This window comes from Heptranchias perlo, chromosome 24 (genome assembly GCF_035084215.1).
Source record: "Heptranchias perlo isolate sHepPer1 chromosome 24, sHepPer1.hap1, whole genome shotgun sequence".
Lineage (NCBI taxonomy): Eukaryota > Metazoa > Chordata > Chondrichthyes > Hexanchiformes > Hexanchidae > Heptranchias > Heptranchias perlo.
Genome location: NC_090348.1, coordinates 3,325,428 through 3,343,816, shown reverse-complemented (window position 1 = coordinate 3,343,816; position 18,389 = coordinate 3,325,428). Strand labels below are relative to the sequence as shown.

At 43.9% G+C, this 18,389-nt stretch overlaps 1 protein-coding gene across 3 annotated transcripts in view; it reads right to left on the bottom strand.

Annotated features, from left to right (window-relative positions):
- The window catches only part of cdk17 (cyclin dependent kinase 17), a 219,715-nt gene that overhangs the window by 157,399 nt on the left and 43,927 nt on the right, over positions 1-18,389 (bottom strand). For 2 of the 3 annotated variants that reach the window (XM_068004608.1, XM_068004610.1), the window contains exon 2: positions 5,898-6,094. The gene's annotated coding sequence lies outside the window, so the exon portion shown is untranslated. Of the gene's footprint in view, positions 1-5,897; positions 6,095-6,321; positions 6,410-18,389 lie in introns of those variants that run through there. The other variant, XM_068004609.1, reaches the window with a different exon arrangement.

The following is an 18,389-nucleotide window of genomic DNA, read 5'->3' as shown; positions in this document are numbered from 1 at the left end:
GCAGCCAATTTGGTTACAGCAAGGTCCCACAAACAACAGAGATAAATTGTAGTGTTTTAGTGGTGTTGCTCGAGTGTCGAATGTCAGCCACAACACCAGGAGACCTCCCCTGCTCTTCTTCGAAAAGTGCCATCAAATCTTTTAAATCCACCGAGAGTGCCTGTCACCCAAAAGACAGCACCTCCAACAGTGCAGCACTGCCTTAATACAGCACAAGTCTCAGCCTGGATTATGTGCTCAAGTCTCTGGAGCGGGGCTTGAACTCAAGATCTTCTGTCTCAGAGGTGAGAATACCACCAATGAACCAAGGCTGGCCCATAGGAGGGTACAATAATGTAGGCTTGGCAATTAGGGCCAGTTTTATTTTACACCAACTCTGTCTGCATGTCCTCTGTTGAAAAGCATCCGGAAACATGATTACATAAAGGTATGGGTACAGAGAGATCCAAAAGTCTAGTGCTGCTTAAATAATTTTACAAATTGGAAGCTTTTGGGAATTCATTGAACAGAATCATAGAAAGGTTACATCACAGAAGAAGGAGGCCATTTGGCCCATCGAGTCCGTGCCAGCTCTATGCAAGAGCAACCCAGCTAGTCCCACTCCCCCACCCTATCCCCGTAGCCCTGCTCAATCCTCTGACCTGGAAACATTAACTGCAAGATGCATTAACCAGGGCACATTGTCTCCACTTTGCATTACCAATACGTTTCATTTGAACTATTCGTTTATGTCACAGTCACCACCTGAACAGCTCTGAATTAATTCCACAACATAATCATGAGACAATGCATTGCTGTATGCCAATATTCTCTGAAACTGGTAAACTATTTGTAAAAGCTCTGGTCAAAAACACCTCGACAGCAAAAACACCCTCCCAACAAACACAGGGATAATGTTTGAGCTTTTGTGCAAGAGGACTGATTATGGAGTTCTGTATTAACTGGGGTTTGTTAGAGACGGAGAAGAGATTCTCGAGGAGATCATTTGTGACATGAATTCTAGAGGTGAAGGTGTTGTCAAGAAGGGGAGAGGGGGAAAGGCTGAGAAGAGACAAGGAGGAGAAGAGGAGAGTAGGATAAAGCCAAGAGGATAGAGAGGGAAGAGTAGAAGAGGGAGTTCCTTAGCACAGCATCCTAGGCCCTACTATCTTCAGCTGTGTCTCCCTTCAGTATAAGGTCAGCAGTGCGGCTGTTCGTTGATGATTGCATAGTTTTCAGCTCCATTCGCAATTTCTCAGATAATGAAGAATGCCCACATGCAACAAGACCCGGACAGTATCCAGGCTTGGGCAGATAAGTGGCGAGTAACATTTGTGCCAAGCAGGTGCCAGGCAATGATCATCTCCAACAAAAGAAAACTTAACCACCTCCCCTTGACATTCAATGGCATTACCATCACCGCGTCTCCCTGGGAGTCACCACTGACCAAAAAGTCAACTGGACCAGCCACATAAATTTAGAGCAGGCCAAAGGCTGGGTATTCTGCAGCGAGTGGCTCATTGTTAAAATTGGACAGCCATGTGAAGGTTAGAATACTAGAGCCTGGTCTTTAGTAGCTCCCCTTACACACATACACCACACCCTAGATAAACTCTATAAAAAAGATACAGGAGAGTATCCAATTGATACCCACCACCTGAATACAATTAACATTCATTGATATAAATCATACAATTAACACTAAATCCTGACTTCCCAAAGCCTCCCCACCACTTACAAGACACAAGTCAGGATTGTGATAGAATACTCTCCACTTGCCGAGATGGATGCAGCTGCAAAAACACTCAAGAAGCTTGACACCATCCAGGACAAAGCAGCCCACTTTATCCACTAGCCTAAACGTCCACCCCCTCCACCACCTTTGGCTGCAGTGTATATTATCTACAGGATGCACTGGAGCAAATAGCTAAGGCTTCTTTGACAGCACTGCCCAAACCCACGACCTGCCTCACCTAGAAAGACAAGGGCAGCAGCTGCATGGCAACACCATACCCTCCAAGTTATATATCATAGTGACTTGGGGCTATATCGCAATTCCTGTATAGCTGCTGGGTCAAAATCCTGGAACTCTCCTACCTAACAGCACATGGAAGCATCTGCACAACACGGACTATAGCGGTTCGACAAGGCAGTCCACCACTACCTTCTCAAGGACAACAAATGCCAGCCTTGTCAGCAACACTCACATCCCGAGGATGAAAAAAAAGAGAACAAGAGCGCACAGGAGAGGAGGTTAAGCTTAAGCTGGAGGGTTTTTTCCTCAGCTAGATGGAACGTGCCGCAGTTGATATGTTTTCACTCGATTACTGGTTGATACATTGTGTCCAGCTTCATGTCTTCAGTTGGAAGTACAGAAACATCAAAATGGAGCCTCAGGCAGCCAAGAGGAAGAGACAGCAGAGCAAAAGGGGGAATGGGCATAAATAGCCAGTGGGCCTAAAGTGGCCCAGAAGTGACAGAGAAACGTCTTGTGGCAGATGATGCAAGCGGCCAAGTAGCAACACCTAGTGTAGGGAAAGCCTGCAATTGGTTTGACTAATAACTCCCGACAAAGGTCTTTCTTCTTAAATCCATAAAAATTGGACTCAGCAGGAGCAAGTTCCTTAAATTTGTGATGTTGGGGGTTTGGCCCACTGAGCCAATCAAAGTCAGCACCCTGATTGAAATACTTCCCCTTTGATGTGGGAACATGAAGCCTCCAGAATATCTCACTTAGTTCATCTGTGAGACGGTGTGGAGCTTCTTACCTCACAGCTGTACGATATTTCACTGGCATTCACAAGGCCATAAAATGGTCAGCATGCTTGCCTAATTGCATGAGAGTTTCTCATTCATGGTCAAGTAACCAAGTTCTTAAATTGTGTCGCGTTCTAGAAATCTGTTATTTAGTATTAGGTAGCAAGTCCCCTATAATCAGTTATATTTCTCTCTTAGCAACAGCTTCTAATTCAATATCTAATTCTTGATGCAGATTTTTCCTTAATTTCTTAAAACTTTTGCCAATAGATGTCAAGCATCAAGAATGGCACATTTTACAACAGCATACTGCCCAATGGATTGAAATGAAAAAATTCCAAGTGATGTTACAAGACAAACTGCCCATATATCTCTGCCCCGCTAATGGTGGCAAACTAAAAACACAAAAGCTCAAATAAAACGATCAGCATCATCTCCTTCTTTAAAATTTGGGAACAGATTAGTTTTAACACATGTATTCTGCAACCTCACTTACTGGATTCAACTGTCCACATGGGTTTCTCTACCAATATTCGAATGCGAGCAAGGGAGAGAGATATATAGAGGAAGGAGAGCTTTAAGTTTGTGCAGTTGAAGGTTTGGCCCTTGGACTGGCAACGGTTATCACTTTCATCCTTTATAAAAATAACAGAGTAAGAACAAGTTTTTGGAGAGGGAGGAGGGAAGGATAAACGTCCTGGAGTGGCTTCATTCCAAACAGAAGAAACACGACTTCAAATTAGGATGAGAGGTGTCTGACCCTAGTTGACTATACTACAGGCTGAGTATGCAGATTTCCTAGCCTAAAGGATCAGGAAGATCCAGAGTGCCTCTTGGGCTAATCTAAAATTACTCCCAACCCCTAATTTTTTTTTAAATGGAACCATGCTAATGTTACCAAATGGTTTAAGGAGGGACACCCTTCTAGACTATCTCCATGCCAGCCCAGAAGCCTGGACTAATAATCCAAAGAACAAGTTCAAATCCCAGCATGCCAGTTTGAGAATTGAGATTCAGTTTAAAAATAAATGGCATCAGTAAAGGTGACCATGAAGCTGCCAGATTATCAAAAAACCCAACTGGTTCACTGGACGTGAATCTAGTCCCACACAAACGTGTTGACTCTTAAGCGCCCTCTGAAGTAGCCTTCAGCAAGCTACTCAGTTGCAACAAACCGCTACAAGGTTGCATTTTTTTTTCCCAAAAAGAGGAATTTCAGGTGAGTTATTATTTTCCAATATATAAAAAGAGGGAGTGCTCTGAATAATACTTTCCTCAAAAGTCCAGACCCCTTTGCAGCCAAACAATATTTTTTCTTCTTCAAATATGTTTTATAAATACATTAAGAGCAAGAGGATAACTAAGGAAGGACTAGGGCCTATTAGAGACCAAAAAGATAACCTATGTGTGGAGGCGGAAGATGTTGGTATGGTTCGTAATGAATACTTTGCATCTGTCTTCACAAAAGATGGGGACGATGCAGATATTGTAGTTAAGGAGGAGGAATGTGAAATATTGGATGGGATAAACTTAGAGAGAGAGGAAGTATTAAGCAGATTAGCATCCTTGAAAGTAGATAAATCACCAGGGCCGGATGAAATGTATCTCAGGCTGTTAAGAGAAGCAAGGGAGGAAATAGCGGAAGCTCTGTCCTCCCTGGATACAGGCATGGTGCCGGAGGATTGGAGGACTGCTAATGTTGTACCATTGTTTAAAAAGGGAGCGAGGGACAGACTGAGTAATTACAGGCCAGTCAGTCTAACCTCAGTGGTGGGCAAATTATTGGAATCAATTCTGAGGGACAGGATAAACCGTCACTTAGAAAGGCACACAGTAATCAAGGACAGTCAGCATGGATTTGTTAAGGGAAGATAGTGTCTGACTAACTTGATTGAATTTTTTGAGGAGGTAACATGGAGGGTCGATGAGGGTAGTGCTAAAATCCATGTCGACTACATCAGATGCAAGGCTTTAACAAGGTCCCACATGGCAGACTGGTCAAAAAAGTACAAGCCCATGGGATCCAAAGGACAGTGGCAAGTTGGATCCAAAATTGGCTCAGTGGCAGGAAGCAAAGGGTAATGGTCAACTGGTGTATTTGTGACTGGAAGGCTGTTTCCAGTGGGGTTCCGCAGGGCTCAGTACTTGGTTCCTTGCTTTTTGAGATATATATATATATATATTAATGATTTGGACTAAAATGTGCGGAGTTTGATCAAGAAGTTTGCAGATGATACAAAAATTGGTTGTGTGGTTGATAGTGAGGAGGAAAGCTGCAGACTGATATCAGGAAGATATCAATGGACTGTTCAGGTGGGCAGAAAAGTGGCAAACGGAATTCAATCCGGAGAAGTGTGAGGTAATGCATTTGGGGAGGGCAAACAAGGCAAGGGAGTACACAATAAATGGGAGGATACTGAGAGGTGTAGAGGAAGTGAGGGACCTTGGAGTGCATGTCCACAGATCCCTGAAGGTAGCAGGACAGGTAGATAAGGTGGTTAAGAAGGCACATGGAATACTTTCCTTTATTAGCCGAGGCATAGGATATAAGAGCAGGGAGGTTATGCTGGAACTGTATAAAACACTGGTTAGACCACAGCTCGAGTACTGTCTACAGTTCTAGTCACCACATTACAGGAAGGATATAATTGCAGAGATTTACGAGGATGTTGCCAAGACTGGAAACTTTTACCTATGAGGAAAGATTGGATAGGCTGGGGTTGTTCTCTTTGGAACAGAGAAGGCTGAGGGGTGATTTAATTGAGGTGCACAAAATTATGAGGGGCCGAAATAGAGTGGATAGGAAGTACTTTCCCTTAGCAGAGAGGTCAATAACCAGGGGACATAGATTTAAAGCAATTGGTAGAAGGAGTAGAGGGGAGCTGAGGGGTAGGGGTCTGGAACTCTGTCTGAAAGGGTGGGAGAGGCAGAAACCCTCAACTCATTTAAAAAGTACCTGGATGTGCACCTGAAGTGCCATGACCAACAAGGCTACGGACCAAGTGCTGGAAAGTGGGTTTAGGTTGGATGACTCATTTTCGGCTAGCGCGGACACGATGGGCCGAAGAATGGCCTTCTTCTGTGCCGTAAATTTTCTATGATTCTAATGATAAATGAAAACACTGAAATTTCCAACAAAGTTCACAATGAAGTTTACTCACATATTTCAGTCACAGTTTCCAGTCCTTAAGTTTTGTCATCCTTTTATGCTTGTTTTTCAGTTTCAGGATTCTAAAGTTCCAATGTTTGTTTCCACAATCTAGTTTGCTTTCCACTTTTCCAATCTGCTAGTGAATGACTGAAAGTGTCATATGGAAGCCAATTCAGTTGCTCTTTTCTTCTTGTAGATTAGCACGTGCTGTAAAGAGAAAGGAATAATAGTGGTAAAGAGTCAGCAGGTTGGCTTGTTATACAAAGCAACCCAAAAACAGTAAAAATATTGTGTTAAGATTAAAGCAGATTGAAATATCTACAAAATGGGTGTGGTTAAAAGTAATTTTCATAACTATAGCTTTATTATTCGCTCTTTACTTAAGATTTCAGAAAAAATTGTAGAGAGATAGCAATTTCAAAATTTGAGCTCACAATACCAGCATCTGAGCTGAATTGCCGACAACTGAAGTGCTCACGCCTGCCGTCCACACTCATATGAATATTGGTCACTTGGACGAGGTACCACAAAGTAACCAGCACCCATGCAATCATAACCCCGAAAGGGAGTTAATGACTCCAAGAGAGAAAGGAAAGAAATTAGAGAGAGAAAAAAATTGGTTAATAAATATCAGTAAGAAAATATTCTGAAAAGATACAAAATGAGCAAGATTCAACCCCACTATTCTATCGTTATAGTCATTTGACAAGGCAAACATAAGGCACTTTATCACTTTCCCATCACCTGAAACAAAAGCCATTGAAATAAAGGCCTTAGGTCTTTTAGTGAAAAAAAGTCTCCCAGTAAAGGTAAAGCACAAGTAAGTCAGAAGTTCTAACTGGGACATTGCATTATCAGTCCCATTTATTGAAGTTGAAGGGACCAAGGGAAAGATATTATAATGAATCTTTAAAATTTCAAAGATTTTGACACAATTGCCTAGATTTTACAGCTGTGACACCAATGATAACGCATTCATTTTAAGTGGGTTACCATCAGTATAACAATCAGAAGTCTGGGCCACTGAATCTATGAATTTGCTGGGAGCAATTACCCATATGCTGCATTCATGTTATGGAGAAACTACAATAGATATACATTTTGTAATTTAAAAACTCACTACACTGAGTGTAACAGAATAAGCTGTTTATTTGAAGATGTTTAAATAGTACGTGCAGCATTATACAACATTACAGTGCCAGCATACAGTAGCATTGTACAACAGCATCACAGCAATAGAATACAGTGATAGATTAAAGCAGATTGAAATATTTAGAATCATAGAAGTTTACAACATGGAAACAGGCCCTTCGGCCCAACATGTCCATGTCGCCCAGTTTATACCACTAAGCTAGTGCCAATTGCCTGCACTTGGCCCATATCCCTCTATACCCATCTTACCCATGTAACTGTCCAAATGCTTTTTAAAAGACAAAATTGTACCCGCCTCTACTACTGCCTCTGGCAGCTCGTTCCAGACACTCACCACCCTTTGAGTGAAAAAATTGCCCCTCTGGACCCTTTTGTATCTCTCCCCTCTCACCTTAAATCTATGCCCCCTCGTTATAGACTCCCCTACCTTTGGGAAAAGATTTTGACTATCTACCTTATCTATGCCCCTCATTATTTTATAGACTTCTATAAGATCACCCCTAAACCTCCTACTCTCCAGGGAAAAAAGTCTCAGTCTCTCCAACCTCTCCCTATAAGTCAAACCATCAAGTCCCGGTAGCATCCTAGTAAATCTTTTCTGCACTCTTTCTAGTTTAATAATATCCTTTCTATAATAGGGTGACCAGAACTGTACACAGTATTCCAAGTGTGGCCTTACTAATGTCTTGTACAACTTCAACAAGACATCCCAACTCCTGTATTCAATGTTCTGACCAATGAAACCAAGCATGCCGAATGCCTTCTTCACCACCCTATCCACCTGTGACTCCACTTTCAAGGAGCAATGAACCTGTACTCCCAGATCTCTTTGTTCTATAACTCTCCCCAACGCCCTACCATTAACGGAGTAGGTCCTGGCCCGATTCGATCTACCAAAATGCATCACGTCACATTTATCTAAATTAAACTCCATCTGCCATTCATCGGCCCACTGGCCCAATTGATCAAGATCCCGTTGCAATCCGAGATAACCTTCTTCACTGTCCACAATGCCACCAATCTTAGTGTCATCTGCAAACTTACTAACCATGCCTCCTAAATTCTCATCCAAATCATTAATATAAATAACAAATAACAGCGGACCCAGCACCGATCCCTGAGGCACACCGCTGGACACAGGCCTCCAGTTTGAAAAACAACCCTCTGCAACCACCCTCTGTCTTCTGTCGTCAAGCCAATTTTGTATCCAATTGGCTACCTCGCCTTGGATCCCGTGAGATTTAACCTTATGTAACAACCTACCATGCGGTACCTTGTCAAAGGCTTTGCTAAAGTCCATGTAGACCACGTCTACTGCACAGCCCTCATCTATCTTCTTGGTTGCCCCTTCAAAAAACTCAATCAAATTCGTGAGACATGATTTTCCTCTCACAAAACCATGCTGACTGTTCCTAATCAGTCCCTGCCTCTCCAAATGCCTGTAGATCCTGTCTCTCAGAATACCCTCTAACAACTTACCCACTACAAATGTCAGGCTCACCGGTCTGTAGTTCCCAGGCTTTTCCCTGCTGCCCTTCTTAAACAAAGGCACAACATTTGCTACCCTCCAATCTTCAGGCACCTCACCTGTCGCTGTCGATGATTCAAATATCTCTGCTAGGGGACCCGCAATTTCCTCCCTAACCTCCCATAAAGTCCTGGGATACATTTACAAAATCACTTGCAGTATTTAAACAGGTTACAAAATATTTAGTCATGTTGGCACAAAGCAGGAAGTCAAAAAGAAAAAGACATAGCACCTTAATGTCTTGGAAATATCTCAAAGCACTTTGCACAGTCACTTTTGAAGTACACTGACTTTTGTAAACAAACATGCCAGCAACTTCCAAGGCAACAATGAGATGAATGAATGGGTTAACCTTTATTTAGTGATACTAATTGAGGGAGGAAAGCTGTTCAGGATACCAGAAGTACTGCCTGCTCTTCTGTAGATATTAGCATTAAATCACTGACATTAATGGGAACTTTAGTATCTTTGCCTCAGTTATGTTCCAACCTCTCCCTGTTCAAGACTCTCCAATCAGAGTTCCGCCCAGGCCGCATGAGTGAGACTGAGCCAAAGTCCCAAAATGATATCCTTGTGAATGTGACTGGACCTCCTTATCCTCTGCCAGCCTTTGATGCAGTCACCACTTCATTCTCACGTGTGTCTCCTTCACCTTCATGACACTGTTCTCTCACTCAGGACTTGAGCACATAATCTAGGCTGATACTCCAATAATAAGAGTTCTGCATTGTTGAGATGCTATCTTTTGGATGAGATGTTAAACCGATGCTCCGTCAGTTCAGGTTGACATACAAGGTCCCATGCATTATTCAAAAGAAAGTAGATGAGTCCTGGCCAATAATGATCCCTTAACCAACACCACCAAAACGTATTAACTTGTCATTTATCTGTGTAAAAACTAGCTGTCACGTTTGTCTACACAACAGCGACGACACTGCAATTCATTGGCTATAAAATGTACCAAATAAATGTGAACTTACTTTCTCTCAGGCTGACTGCCCAGAATTAGGCATGGTACGGTAAAATAAATCCTCCCACAGCTATCTTGATGACACTTCCTCCCACCCCGCTTCCTGTAAGTACTCCATTCCCTTCTCCCAGTTTCTCCGTCTCATCTGTTCTGATAATGCTACGTTCCACACCAGTGCTTCCGATATGCCTTTTTCCTCAATTGAGGTGTCCCCTCCACTGTAGTTCACAGGGCCCTCGCCCATGTCCATCCTATTTCCCATACTTCTGCCCTCACCCCTTCCCCTCCCTCCCAGAACCACAATAGGGTCCCTCTTGTCCTCATCATCCACCCCATCAGCCTCCACATTCAACGTATCATCCTACGCCATTTCCACCACCTCCAGCGCGATCCCACCACTAAACATATCTTACCCTCCCCTCCCAGCATTCCAAAGGAATCGTTCCCTCCGCGACACCCTGGTCCACTCTTCCATCACCTGCTCTCCTCCCCATTGCACCTTCCCGTGCGAGCGCAGGAGATGCAACCCCTGCCCTTTCACCTCCTCCCTTCTCACCGCCCAGGGTTCCAAGCACTCCTTCCAGGTGAAACAGCGATTTACTTATACTTCTTTCAATATTGTATAATGTATTCGCTGCTCACAACGTGGTCTCGTCTACATTGGGGAAACCAAACGCAGATTGGGTGATTGCTTTGCTGAACATCTCCGCTCAGTCCACAAGCATGACCCTGACTTGCCATTTTAATTCCCCGTCCCCTCCCACTCTGACCTTGGCCTCTTATACTGTTCTAATGAAACTCAACGGACGCTCGAGGAACAGCACCTCATCTTTCGATTAGGCACGTCACAACCTTCCAGACTCAATACTGATTTCAGTAACTTCAGATCTAAACCACTGCTCCCCTATTTTTCAGACAGCAAATGCTGCTAATGATTCTGCTGTTGCCATTTACAGCTCCTCTAGATCCATCTTTTGTTTTTAACCTGTCCAATTACCACTCCCCTTGCCTTGCATCATCATCCCCTTTGTCATTTAATCACTCCTGCCCTCCACCCTATCAGATACCTTCGCTTTTGTTCTTTCCTCCCCTCCCCTTCCCTAGCTCTGTACTTGCTTAAAAACAGTTTAACCTTCAACTCTTTCCAGTTCTGACGAATGGTCATCGACCTGAAACGTTAACTGTTTCTTTCTCCACAGATGCTGCCTGACTTGGAGTATTTCCAGCTACAGGACTCCAATGTCTTGTAGCTTCGAGACACCATGAAAGTTTGTACAACAATCGCTCCTTTTTCACGTCCTGTTCTGTTTAAGTCTTCGAAATTGTTCAACTCCCGTTGGCTTTCCAAGGGATTAGCAGGCAATGATTATTTTTAGCTTCCATATAAACATTATATATTGTTTGCAGAGAAAATATTCCCAAAACAATTTTGTAATTTAAAAAAAAATATAAAAGATTTTATAAAACTAACCTCCACACTTACTGAGAACAGAACATAGCGACTAATGCAACAACCAACTTAAATCACATCTGTATTCTGGACCATGCAACATTAACAAAATAGGGCATCACTGCCAGTAAGCAGCATATATAGGTCCCGTTGCCATCGCAGTTCAGAGATGGGGAAAGTAGGAGAGTTTTTTCCTTTAGGAGTTACTATAGTGTTTGTTGTCTCCTCTCCTGAAGGCACAATAACATTTTCTCACCACAACCCATCAATTATAACTCTGCCCGTGAGACTGAAGAAATCTAAATTGTCATACATTTTGAACAAGTCACTGGCAGATCTCCCACGTTGTTGCGCAGTGAGTTGAAAGATATGCTATTTTATAATGACAGGAGCATTATACCATGTGGCACACAATGTATTAGAAGAGAATTGATCTCCTGGGGAATTGCTCACAGCCAAAAAAATCTCTCTTCTTGTAACCGGCTGCTTATTTCTCACTGTCCAATTGTTACTGTGTGTTGTTTTTAGTCTTCCACTCACTCTGCCTGTTGTCTATCACATCTTACTGTGGTATATGTCACCCAAAAAGATTTCAGAAACACCGAACTAGATGGATATGCTGTATGAGTAAGCTGCAAACAAAAGGTACGACTAAAAATATAAATACAAAATATTTTGCTCTAAGTAAATTAACTGTGCCCAGCTCAGACACCTACCAAGAGATGTGTTTAACTACACTTTAAAATCATGCTTGCTCTCCTTTAGCACCCCTGGTCTGTTCCTCATGTAAAAACATCCTTCAGCTCTGCCTACGCAACAACGCCTCTGGTCTGCTCTGCTTTTTTGCCCCAGTGTTGACTGCCATGTAACCTCCATTGTTCTCCCAACAGTGTGGTTCATTGGCAGATATGGCCAGATCTTAGCATGTATTGAGTCAATACTTGATCCTGGATGGGTGCCTCCATTGCTTCGAGCTCCACAATGCAGTGCTTCCCAGTCATCCTCAAGTGTTTTTGTTGTAACTGATGATGGCGGTAACCTAGCGGTGGCTGGAGTAGCAATCCCAGAGGTTGTGAATTCAAATCCCACCAAGGCAAGTTGTGAAATTGAATTCAATGAATCTGGTAATTTTTGGACGAGCATCAAAAATGACCATTAAAGCTGCCAGATTGTCATGAAAATTCAACTGGTTCACCAATGTATTTTAAGGAGGCAAACTTGCCACCCCTAAGCAGTCTGTCCGACATGTTATTCCAGTCCCACACCATGTGGTTCCCTCAATGCCCTCAGGGGGCTTAAATACAGCCATACCAGTGTCACCCACATCTCAAAAACATTAAAGTGCATCTCCAACTTATTTATCCAATTTTACTTTGAAGACATCGAAGCTACTTGCCCCGACAGACTCCCTTAGTAAACTATTCCAAAAACTGTCCACCCTCTCAGTGAATTAATGCTTTCTGACGTTCTGCTTCAATCTACCCCTTTTTCAGCTTATACTCAGGAAGGAGTCAGCGAGGTCCAGAAAAAACTTGTGACATGGGACAAGCTGGGAAAGACCAGGTTAAATCAACTTAATGGAATTTTGGCACAAGTGATGAAGCCAAATTGAAGGGGGGAGGGGTTTAACCATGATTGACATGGACATTTTATAAATAAATTCTGGTTCGACAAGCGATGGCAGGGCAGATGACAGGCCGTAACTGCGGCATGTGGGAGTTGGTGGAGAGCAGCGTGATCCCCGGCAACCACATCTGCAGTAAGTGTCTGCAGCTCGAGGAGCTTCAGCTCAGAGTTGTTGAGCTGGGGTCAGAGCTGCAGACATTGCGATGCATCCGGGAGGGGGAGAGTCACCTGTACACTTTGATCCAGCAGGCAGTTACACCCCTTGGATTAGGACGTAGTTTAGATTAGTTCAGTGTTCAGGGAGAGGAGGCAGGTAAGGAGACCCAGGATCGAATGATGGAGGAGCCTCAGCCCTTGACCTTATCCAACAGATATGAGGTACTTGCTACCTGTATGGATAAGAGCAAGGACTGCACGGAGGATGGGCAAACTGACCACGGCACTGTGGTACAGGAGGCCATTCAAGTGGGTGGAGTAAAAATGAATCTGGTAATGGTAGGGGATAGTATAGTCAGGGGGACAAACACTGTTCTCTGCAGTCGTGACAGAGAGTCCCGAAGGCTGTGTTGCCTGCCTGGTGCCAGGATTAGGACATCCCCTCACGGCTGAAAAAGAACTTGGAGCATGAGGGGGAGGATCCAGTTGCCATGGTCCACGTAGGAACCAACGACATATGCAGAACTACGAATGAGGTTCTGCTGAGACAGTGTGAGGAGCTAGGGACTAAATTAATCAGCAGAATCTCAAAGGTAACAATCTCTGGATTACAACCTGAGCCACGTGCAAACTGGCATAGGGACAAACAGATCAGAGAGTTAAATGCATGGCTCAAAGAGTGGTGTGGGAGACAGGGGTTTCAATTCATGGGGCACTGGCACCAGTACTGGGGAAAGAGGGAGCTGGTCCGATGAGACGGGCTCCACTTAAACCGGGCTGGGACCAGCGTCTTGGCGAATTGAATAACTAAGGCTGTAGACAGGGCTTTAAACTAAAACGCAGGGACTGGGGGAAAGAGGTCAGGTGAGGGGAAATTTAGAAATCTAATGAGAAAAGTTAAGACAATAGAAGAGTGTGGCAGGAAGGGACAGAGAGTTTACCAATAATAGTGCAACAAGTAAGGTCAAAGCAGGAAAAAAATGGTAAAAAGTCGAAATTAAAGGCTCTTTAACTGAACGCACGGAGCATTCGTAGCAAGATAGATGAATTAATTGCACAAATAGAGATAAATGGGTTTGACCGAATAGCCATTACAGAGACATGCTTGCAAAATGAGCAAGATTGGGAACTAAATATTCCAGAGTACAGAAAAGACAGGGAGAATGGAAAAGGAGGAGCGTAGCCCTAATAATAAAGGATGACATAAGGACAGTGGTGAGAAAGGATCTTGGCTCAGAAGATCAGGAAGTAGAATCAGTATGGGTGGAAATTAGAAATAGCAAGGTGCAGAAAACACTGGTGGAAGTAGTTCATATGCCCCCTAATAGTAGCAATGCCATTGTACAGAGTATTAATCATGAAATAATAGGAGCTTATAACAAAGGAAATGCAGTCACCATGGGCGACTTCAATCTACATATAGACTGGGCAAATCAAATTGGCAAAGGTAGTTTGGAAGACGAGTTCGTGGAATATATTCGAGACATTCGAGCAATGTCAAGGAACCAACCAGGGAACAGGCTATTTTAGATCTTATATTGTGTGATGAGACAGGGTTAATTAGTAATCTCAGTAAGAGAACCTCTGGGGAAGAGTGATCATAATATGATTGAGTTTGAAAGTAATGTACTTAAGTCAGTAACTGAAGTCTTAAAATTAAATAAAGCCAATGACCTAGGTATGAGGGACGAATTGTCAAAGGTGGATCGGGAAATTAAACTGAAGGGTTTAATAGCTGAAAAGCAATGGCAAACATTTAAAGAAATATTTCAATATTCTCAACAAATATACATTCCATTGAGAAATAAAAACTCCATGGGAAAAGTGATCCACCCGTGGCTAACTAAAGGAGCCAAGATTGAAAGAAGAGGCTTATAATGTTGCCAACAAGAGTAATAAACCTGGGGACTAGGAGAGTTTTAGAAACCAACAAAGGACAACCAAAAAAATTGATGAAATGGGAGAAAATAGGATATGAAAGTAAACCGGCAAGAAATATAAAAACGGATTGTAAGAGCTTCTACAAATATGTAAAAAGGAAGCGGGTAGCAAAAGTAAACGTTAGTCCCTTAGAGGCTGAGACAGGAGAAATCAAAATGGGGAATCAGGAAACGGCAGATGCATTAAACAAATATTTTGTATCGGTCTTTTTTTTATATTCGTTCATGGGATGTGGGTGTCGCTGGCGAGGCCGGCATTTATTGCCCATCCCTAATTGCCCTCGAGAAGGTGGTGGTGAGCAGCCTTCTTGAACCGCTGCAGTCAGTGTGGTGACAGTTCTCCCACAGTGCTGTTCGGAAGGGAGTTCCAGGATTTTGACCCAGCGACAATGAAGGAACGGCAATATATTTCCAAGTCGAGATGGTGTGTGACTTGGAGGGGAACGTGCAGGTGGTGTTGTTCCCTTGTACCTGCTGCCCTTGTCCTTCTAGGGGTAGAGGTCGCGGGTTTGGGAGGTGCTGTCGAAGAAGCCTTGGCGGGTTACTGCAGTGCATCCTGTAGATGGTACACACTGAAGCCACGGTGCGCCGGTGGTGAAGGGAGTGAATGTTTAGGGTGGTGGATGGGGTGCCAATCAAGCGGGCTGCTTTGTCCTGGATGGTGTCGAGCTTCTTGAGTGTTGTTGGAGCTGCACTCATCCAGGCAAATGGAGAGTATTCCATCACACTCCTGACTTGTGCCTTTGGGGAGTCAGGAGGTGAGTCACTCGCCGCAGAATACCCAGCCTCTGACCTGCTCTCGTAGCCACAGTATTTATATGGCTGGTCCAGTTAAGTTTCTGGTCAATGGTGACCCCCAGGATGTTGATGGTGGGGGATTCGGCGATGGTAATATCTTTGAATGTCAAGGGGAGGTGGTTGGACACTCTCTCGTTGGAGATGGTCATTGCCTGGCACTTGTCTGGCACGAATGTTATTTGCCACTTATCAGCCCAAGCCTGGATGTTGTCCAGGTCTTATTGCATGCAGGCATGGACTGCTTAATTATCTGAGGGGTTGCAAATGGAACTGAACACTGTGCAATCATCAGCGAACATCCCCATTTCTGACCTTATGATGGAGGGAAGGTCATTGATGAAGCAGCTGAAGATGGTTGGGCCTAGGACACTGCCACAATGTCCTATATCGTTGGTGCCTGCATATAGGCACCAACGATATAGGTAAAAAACAGGATGAGGTCCTACAAGCTGAATTTAGGGAGTTAGGAGTTAAACTAAAGAGTAGGACCTCAAAGGTAGTAATCTCAGGATTGCTACCAGTGCCACGGGTTAGTCAGAGTAGGAATGACAGGATAGCTAAGATGAATACGTGGCTTGAGAGATGGTGCAAGCTGGAGGGATTCAAATTCCTGGGCCATTGGAACCGGTTCTGGGGGAGGTGGGACCAGTACAAATTGGACGGTCTGCATCTGGGCAGGACTGGAACCAATGTCCTAGGGGGAGTGTTTGCCAGTGCTGTTGGGGAGGGTTTAAACTAATGTGGCAGGGGGATGGGAACCGATGCAGGAAGTCAGTGGGAAATAAAGTGGTGACAGAAACAAAAGGCAGTAAGGGAGAGTGTACAGAACATGACCGGACAGATGGTCTGAGAAAGCAGGGCAAAGACCAAGGGAAGTCTAGATTAAACTGCATTTATTTCAATGCAAGAAGTCTGATGGGCAAGGCAGATGAACTCAGGGCATGGATGGGTACATGGGACTGGGATGTTATAGCTATTACTGAAACATGGCTAAGGGAGGGGCAGGACTGGCAGCTCAATGTTCCAGGGTACAGATGCTATAGGAAAGATAGAGCAGGAGGTAAGAGAGGAGGGGGAGTTGCGTTCTTGATTAGGGAGAACATCACGGCAGTAGTGAGAGGGGATATATCCGAGGGTTCGCCCACTGAGTCCATATGGGTAGAACTGAAAAATAAGAAGGGAGAGATCACTTTGATAGGATTGTACTACAGACCCCCAAATAGTCAACGGGAAATTGAGGAGCAAATATGTAAGGAGATTACAGACAGCTGCAAGAAAAATAGGGTGGTAATAGTAGGGGACTTTAACTTTCCCAACATTGACTGGGACAGCCATAGCATTAGGGGCTTGGATGGAGAGAAATTTGTTGAGTGTATTCAGGAGGAATTTCTCATTCAGTATGTGGATGGCCCGACTAGAGAGGGGGCAAAACTTGACCTCCTCTTGGGAAATAAGGAAGGGCAGGTGACAGAAGTGTTAGTGAGGGATCACTTTGGGACCAGTGATCATAATTCCATTAGTTTTAAGATAGCTATGGAGAAGGATAGGTCTGGCCCAAAAGTTAAAATTCTAAATTGGGGAAAGGCCAATTTTGATGGTATTAGACAGGAACTTTCAGAAGTTGATTGGGAGAGTCTGTTGGCAGGCAAAGGGACGTCTGGTAAGTGGGAGGCTTTCAAAAGTGTGTTAACCAGGGTTCAGGGTAAGCACATTCCTTATAAAGTGAAGGGCAAGGCTGGTAGAAGTAGGGAACCTTGGATGACTCGGGAGATTGAGGCACTAGTCAAAAATAAGAAGGAGGCATATGACATGCATAGGCAGCTGGGATCAAGTGGATCCCTTGAAGAGTATAGAGATTGCCGGAGTAGAGTTAAGAGAGAAATCAGGAGGGCAAAAAGGGGACATGAGATTGCTTTGGCAGATCAGGCAAAGGTGAATCCAAAGAGCTTCTACAAATACATAAAGGGCAAAAGGGTAACTAGGGAGAGAGTAGGGCCTCTTAAGGATCAACAAGGTCATCTATGTGCGGAACCACAAGAGATGGGTGAGATCCTGAATGAATATTTCACATCGGTATTTACGGTTGAGAAAGGCATGGATGTTAGGGAACTTGGGGAAATAAATAGTGATGTCTTGAGGAGTGTACATATTACAGAGAGGGAGGTGCTGGAAGTCTTAACGCGCATCAAGGTAGATAAATCTCCGGGACCTGATGAAATGTATCCCAGAACGTTATGGGAGGTTAGGGAGGAAATTGCGGGTCCCCTAGCAGAGATATTTGAATCATCCACCGCTACAGGTGAGGTGCCTGAAGATTGGAGGGTAGCAAATGTTGTGCCTTTGTTTAAGAAGGGTGGCAGGGAAAAGCCTGGGAACTACAGACCAGTGAGCCTGACATCTGTAGTGGGTAAGTTGTTAGAGGGTATTCTGAGGGCCAGGATCCACAGGCATTTGGAGAGGCAGGGACTGATTAGGAACAGTCAGCATGGTTTTGTGAGAGGAAAATCATGTCTCACGAATTTGATTGAGTTTTTTGAAGGGGTAACCAAGAAGATAGATGAGGGCTGTGCAGTAGACGTGGTCTACATGGACTTCAGCAAAGCATTTGACAAGGTACCGCATGGTAGGTTGTTACATAAGATTAAATCTCATGGGATCCAAGGCGAGGTAGCCAATTGGTTACAAAATTGGCTTGACGACAGAAGACAGAGGGTGGTTGTAGAGGGTTGTTTTTCAAACTGGATGCCTGTGTCCAGCGGTGTGCCTCAGGGATCGGTGCTGGGTCTGCTGTTATTTGTTATTTATATTAATGATTTGCATGAGAATTTAGGAGGCATGGTTAGTAAGTTTGCAGATGACACCAAGATTGGTGGCATTGTGGA